Below are 7,125 nucleotides of genomic sequence, written 5' to 3' on the forward strand. Positions count from 1 at the left end.
GCACTTTGTGATCATCATTTTCATCCCAGTTCGGACCATGCACATTCACTACATCACACCAATGTCCTTGATTTTACACATTATATAATCCATTGTAACAAACTCTGCCTCCTTATCTACAATAAAGCATGATTCTCATTCCCATTTCCACAGAAAGTGTATAATTGTTTACTGAATCAGTGTCACCATTACACAACCTAACCTCCTGTACTCCCACTAAATTCATTCATTTGTTTTATTTAGCACTCATAATTGCTACAAAGAGTAACACCTGAACAAGTCACATCATTAAATACATCATTCTTGAAATCCTTTTGCTCCTTTTGTCAGGAATAATTAATTACTCTTGACAAGGTTAAACATACAATTAAAACATAACACACACTATCAAAACCAGATAAGTAATCAAATTAGATACAATACATAAATTGAAAATGCCAGCTGATTTAAAAAAAAAGCCTATCATGCTAGTTTTGTTAACCTTATGAGTATATCGAGAGAATTTTAAGGGTATTATGGTAAATCAAAAGTCCTATGTATGGCCATGTCAAACACTGATCACATTAAGATATTACAAGCAACAATTTGTTATCTATTTGAATTGTTGAATAGAGGTTTTGCTATGCTTTCAACAGTCCCTCTAAAAGAAACTCATACAATGTATAGATGGATGATCTAGTAAAAATACTTTTAGCTTACGTTTAAAGTCTTTCTTACATCCATCTGATTTTCTTAATTTCAAAGGCAGTCTGCTATACAATTTATTACCCTTATTGATAACACTTTTCTTAAAAGTGGATGTGTTACAATTTGGCACGTCATCTTTCCTTCAAGTATTATATTCATATAAATCTGAATTTCTCATACAGTATAAATTATATTTCTGAAAATAGGACACTGCCTCAAAAATATACAAGGAGGTAACAGTTAAAACCTTTAATTCCTTAAAAATATGTCTGCATGATGTTCTATTATTTACACCTTTCATTAAATGAATTATCCATTTTGTATTTCCAGCACTCTACTATTTTCGCTTTCTCCATCCCAAAAACGAAACCATAACTTACTAAGGACTGAAATCTGGCAAAGTAAATATTCCTGAGTATATAGAAACTCACTGCATCTTTCAAGGATTTAATAATGTAACATGCCTTATTCAATTTTAGACACAAGGGCTGAATATGTGAGCTCCATTTTAGATTATTTGTTATACTGACACCTAGAAATCTGAACTGTGATGTATAATTAATTTCTATATTTTTGAAAGTAATAACTGGCTCAAACATGTCATATGCAGATCTTGTGTGATGTTTGCTCATTCTTCTGACCTTTAGCATGAACTAGACTGCTATAGCTCCTCTTGTGGTGTTTGTCATACTTTGAGCCCCAAAGTTTTGTTACTGCACTGAGTGGACTGCCTTTGGCAGATTGGTTCTCATGCTATTTATCGATGCTGTGTCATCTGAGAGGGTATGTAGCATGGAATGAGACAGTAAGATCTGATGGAACGGGAATAGGATGGGAACATCATGGCATTAGTGTGGTCTGATATTTGCATGGAATAACTGAAGAAAACCACTCAAAGCTGCAGTCAGCATATATGTTGAAGGAATGGAGATTCAAAGTCTTTTGCCACTGTAGGAGTCTGCTGAGCTAATCACATCTCTCTTTTAACGTGTATTGAAGAGTACATATTAAGTAGCTCCTCAGTGTACTTTTCTCCATCGTGCTTATATTTCTTCCTTCTCGTAACAGTTTAATAATAGAGACAGGATTCTACCTCCAACGAAACACTCCTCCGCATCAACTGAATTTTGGATGATAATTGTCTCTTTTATATGCATTCTAATTTGGCGTACTTGATTAATGGAATGAGTAATGAATGAACGTCTTAATGGAAATTTTAATGCGTATTATAAGTATTTACCTCATTTAATTGCAATATTACTGTATTATTGTATAGATATTATGTGTTTTAATTTGACTTGTTCCATATCCTATGGTGTCTCACCTGTGCTGGATTTACGGAATGTAAATAAATTCAATTCAATTCAATTCAATTCAACAGTGATCTTTCAGCTAATGGTCTTCTGTGAAAGATTCGCTGTCTGTTCTGATACCCAAACTGACCCCATGTATAAACTCCATGCACAAAATGGCCTGTAATCTTATCTTAAAAGTGGTACAGATGTATTAAGTAAACATAAAACAACAGTCTATTCAGAAATTATTATAACGATTACGGTCTTCTGAGTTTCAGTGCAAAGTTTTACATTTCATAAAGTAACAAGAAATAAAGTCAAAGTCTTGTATATTATAATCTATACTTTCTTCGGGGAACAGAATGGAAGACACAAGATTCTGAAAGGAATTAGAGGAAGCATTCCTAAGATTTGATCTGCCCGTAATTCCTTCTTAATACAATTTTTTTTTCTTTTTTAAATATTTATTTAACCGTTCCAGCACCTCTTCAGAGGGTTAATTAGCTACAGTTTTCTTACGATTCTGCCCTGTATTTAAGGACAAGATATAAATATATATTTAGTTGTATGCGTGTTCACTTCCAGATGAATTACTAACAAGAAAAATTGAATATTTATCAGGAAAGTTATTTTCTTGCAGCGTTACACTTCCAATAACATAGTATACGTCACCTATCGTAGAGTGAGAATTTGTGTTTTTGCCTTTCACTGTGAAGGAAGTAAAAAAAAATGTAGAAGTAATTAATTCTGGTGTGTTTTCATGATTGCAAGTGATTATTTCATAAGTACTCACGTTTTTAGATATATTGTACGGGGTGAAACATGCAGCTGGCATGTGGGCCACCCTGTCTCTGTTGAACATAAATACAGAGACCTGGCTCCTCTGTGTTATCTGGTGGGTGCAAGGCTGATGACCTTGCACTGTAATAATTATTGTTGCGAAATTGATGATGTGAATCTGGGTGCACTAATACACCAGACAGATCTCACAGAATGTTGTAAAGAAGTGTGAAATAGGTACCATAATGAGAAGAAAACTAAAACTGTAATTGATGCTAGTAAGGAGGTCTGTGTAAAAGTAAGTATATGTTTATGTCTCATTCGCAGAATATAAGGCAAAATCGTGGGATAAAGATAGCCAAGGGACGCTTTGGAAAAGTGGCACAATTCGTATGTTTGACGAGTGCGGTACACGAATTGACAGCACTATTAGCTACTAGTGTCCCCTTGTGTCCCTATTGGTCGAGTATGGAGGTGGGGGTATGGAGGTTGGAAACCGCGCCACTGGCGGAGAGATTTCGATGCTAATTTGTTTACATTTAGGCAGCCATTTTGTCAGTATGGCGGTGTAGGATGTGTAGGACGTCTGGGACGAAGGTTCGTGAGGATTTCGTTGAAATGTAAGTAGAAATAAGAAGTGTTTTGCAGATATTTATTCCCCTAGTGTGGAGATTATCGGAGAATGTTTAATATTGTTTGTGAATGAACGGTTTTTTTTTAGGTGTATCGACATTGCGTTTGTAACGAAATCGTGAGTTGCAAATGCCTTCTGCCAAATTATGGTTTTATAAAAACATAGTCCCCACGGGGAATGTAATCTCAGCTTTCGAATTAACTGGACCAGTATGAGTTCATTTTTATTGTATGCTGTTCTATTTGAAACTTAAATTCTCACATTGTTGTTTTGTCTGTGTGGGTTTGCTTCTGTATCTTATTCATGCTAACTGTGTAATTAATATAGAGTACAATTTTTGTATTTTATTTTGTAATTATTTTTGTGTTTTTCTTCTGTTCGTGCTAGCTTTGTAATTGGCCTCTGTACTGTTAAGTTTGCATGTAAATGAACATGAATTGAATTGCTTAAAGCAGCCATAAGAGTTTTTAAGAGAAGCATAACAAATGTTGCTTCACATCACAATAAAGCTTAATATATATTGGTAGAGGTAAAATGATTTGCAGATCAGGAGTAGTGAGTTAAGAGAGAGAGCGAGAGAGAGGCAATAATATAAAGTAGGCTAGAATACTTTGAAGTTGTTATTTAAACTTTTACTTGTCAGTGGAAGTATGGATGTATTTCTGAGTTCCCCACCACAGACTATAGCAAAAGATGTACATTAAATTTCTGAAATAGATAATGCTTTAAGAAGAGCTGTTATTCCAGTTATTATTTCTTTGTCCCAAGTTAGGTTCCAATAATTGTGGAAACTAGAAATAGAGCTCATTTCTTAAAACCAATAGCCAGGCATCATGATCATGTATCACCAGTTTAATGTAAATGGGTTATGACCAGCAACTATCCAAGGAATATATTATCACTGGCGTGGTATGGACGTATGGACTGTATTCATGTAGCTGAAGACAGGCACCAGTGGCAGGCTTGTGTGAAATTGTCAGTGAATGTTTTGGTTTCATAAAATGTTTGGAAATTCTGTAATAGTGGAGTGATTGTTAGCTTCTGAAGTAGGGCTTGTGTCCATGGCATGTGTAAGCCTTGGTGTGTGCACGGCTTCTTGCGGGATAACAGAGACGTAAATGAGAAGTTCTCCGTCTGTTATTACTTGACGAACATCCTGTGTGGGCATTCTTATAGAAGAGAAGACGTGTGTGTGTGTGTGTGTGTGTGTGAGAGAGAGAGAGAGAGATGACCCAGTATGATGAACATAACATGGGTTTCACAGTTCACTGATAACCTCCAAAAACCCATAACATATTTACATATCAAAATAAAAATGTGTACTGCCTACAGTGAAGAAATTCCTGTAATCTTGCGGCTGTAATAAGATGATAAGGAAGAGGGAACTGCATGCTCAGTACGTTAGCTCATTCCTCTTAATGTAACAAGGCTTTTTTCTCGTGCTGTTTTGGCTGCAACAGGAAATTTAATGTTGAGATTTCACTTGTTAGAGATAAGAGGGAGAGAAGTCAAATTTTGTAGCCACAGTTGAGTGTAGATCAACAGAGCGGAACACGCTCGAGTGGTGTATTATGTAAATCATCTCAATTGCATGTGGTGTCTAAGATGAGACTGTAGTCCTTGAGTTTATGTTTTGTGTATCTGTTTTTGACATTAGCATGATAGAATGTGTGAATCAGTCACATGTTCTGTTGGATTCAGCTGTATTGTTTCTCCTTAACTTGTTTTTCAGTACACGGTTATGTGTCAGCACAGGAATTGTGTATGTGCTCCAGCCCCTTCACCCTGTTCCATGAGAAGGAAATGGCTGCTGCGTGTCTTTTCTTAGCTTGCAGACTAGTACAGCATCCAAGGGCTGTGGAAGATGTGATAAAGATAGGACACAGGTGCCTCCACCCAGAGCAGCCTTGACTCAACACAGCATCAGAGGTTAGTGAATTTTAGTCACTGGTTTTGTGCTGTTTGGAATGTATTGATGATGATGATGATTATTAATTGAAAAGTTAGGTTTCAAAAGTTGTTTTTTTACCCCTTCTTAATTTTGTTTGTTTATGGTTTGTTTACTAGTAATGTCAGTAGGTCGGGCTATGTAGAGGCAGTTGTGGTCTAGTATGAGGTGCCATGCCAGCATCTGCCTGTGTTTGGAGCTGGAAGTTGTTCCACTCCTGTCTATTTTTTATTTGTAGTTCAGTGACGGTAAATGAGACTAAAACTGCATGAGATGGTAATAACGATTGGAACAGATGTGGATGGAAGCAGTAATGGTATACAAGTAATTTAAGTTAGTGCCTCAACTTTTTCCTGAAGGGAGTGAGGAAAAGCAGAAAGAAGTCCTCAGCCAGCCAGGGTACTAAGAGCCTTGGCCAGAATTGAAATCATGGCTCTTCGGAATACAAGTCAGAAGTGTGACCACTTTAACACACTTAACTTGTGTCCGTAACTGTGAAGGTGTCTACAAATTCAGAGTTTAATTTTTATGTTAGGAGCAATGATGTGATTTGCATGTACTTGCTGTATTGTTCTCCACATCGTTCCATTGTGACTGAACCTGGCCTAGACATTTCTGTCACATGCCAGTAATGTGAGGGCATGGGCAGTACCTTGTGTATCTGCTGCCGTGGTTGCACGTGCTGACTTAGAACACTGGTGAACAGGTGAATTGATGCGCCAAAGGTTCTTTTGTAACATGTCCGCCATTTCAATTATTTGGCGATACATAGATACAGCCTGTCTGTGAAAAGTATGAGAAGTGAAAATCTTACTGAAACTTTCCCTCTCCTTCAGCAGAGACCCATTATATTAATTGTAATCTCGAAACCTGTAAAATGTCTCGGAATCTGTTACTGATATTCGATATTGCCTTACAGATACACCGGGCGCAAGCACAGGAGCTGGTATTCCTTGAGAATGTCTTGCTTTGACATGTCAGTTGACCATCCGCATGCAGACATTGTGCACTGCTTCCATCTGGGTATAGGTAAGCGTCTTGCTGTCACTGCAGAGAGATGAGGTAAGTGGAGGCTGCTCAGGTGCCTCTAAGAAGACTACTCGAAGAGCTGGATTATTCTGTGGTGTTGTGAACATTATCATGTGGAATTATACGCAGAGTATTTTTTGTACCTTATTGGCATGCATAGCCACTATGGTTGTTGTGAAGAGAGAGAGCACACTTTGACTATTTATTCTAATGTGACAGTGAACATCAGCAGAAATACAGATCTACAGATAATAAATAATGGCTATTTCTTATCCTCACTTTTGTGTTGATGTGGTAGTGACGATGATGATGATTGTTATCAGCAGCATCACAGTTGATGTATGTTTCTTCTTTCCTAGGTTGTTTCTGCTCTCTCGTGTTTCCTGTGTGCTTATCTTAACACTCATCAAGGTCTGTATTTCCTCTCTGTCCCTCCTGTAATATCTCTTGTTTTGTGGCTTGTTCTTCTGTGTTGTGCAGAGAGTCAGTTTGACTCCACAATTCTCATCATATATTTATAGGATACCAGAATCAGATATCGAGTATTCTACGATAGGTAAAAGGTAAGTATATGTCCATGTCTTATCAACAAAGGTGCCAAATATATCCTTATACTTATTCCAGGACCCAGAATTTCATAGGAAAATGAAATGAGATCGCACTGAATTTGGAGAAGGCTTGAATCTTTGGTATTCCAACCTCCAGTTTATTAATAACAGACAAAAGATTCACAGACGTGTATATTTAGTTGT

General features: G+C 36.9%; 1 long non-coding RNA gene across 1 annotated transcript; it reads left to right on the forward strand.

Annotated features, from left to right (window-relative positions):
* The first annotated feature begins 3,311 nt into the window (after window positions 1-3,311).
* Window positions 3,312-6,726, forward strand: LOC111866663. Its single transcript, XR_002843186.1, has 3 exons — window positions 3,312-3,382; window positions 5,129-5,325; window positions 6,264-6,726. It is a non-coding gene; the product is annotated as an uncharacterized LOC111866663 (long non-coding RNA).
* Window positions 6,727-7,125: the final 399 nt, after the last annotated feature.

The sequence above is a fragment of the Cryptotermes secundus genome, unplaced genomic scaffold (assembly GCF_002891405.2).
Source record: "Cryptotermes secundus unplaced genomic scaffold, Csec_1.0 scaffold2122, whole genome shotgun sequence".
Classification (NCBI taxonomy): Eukaryota; Metazoa; Arthropoda; class Insecta; order Blattodea; family Kalotermitidae; genus Cryptotermes; species Cryptotermes secundus.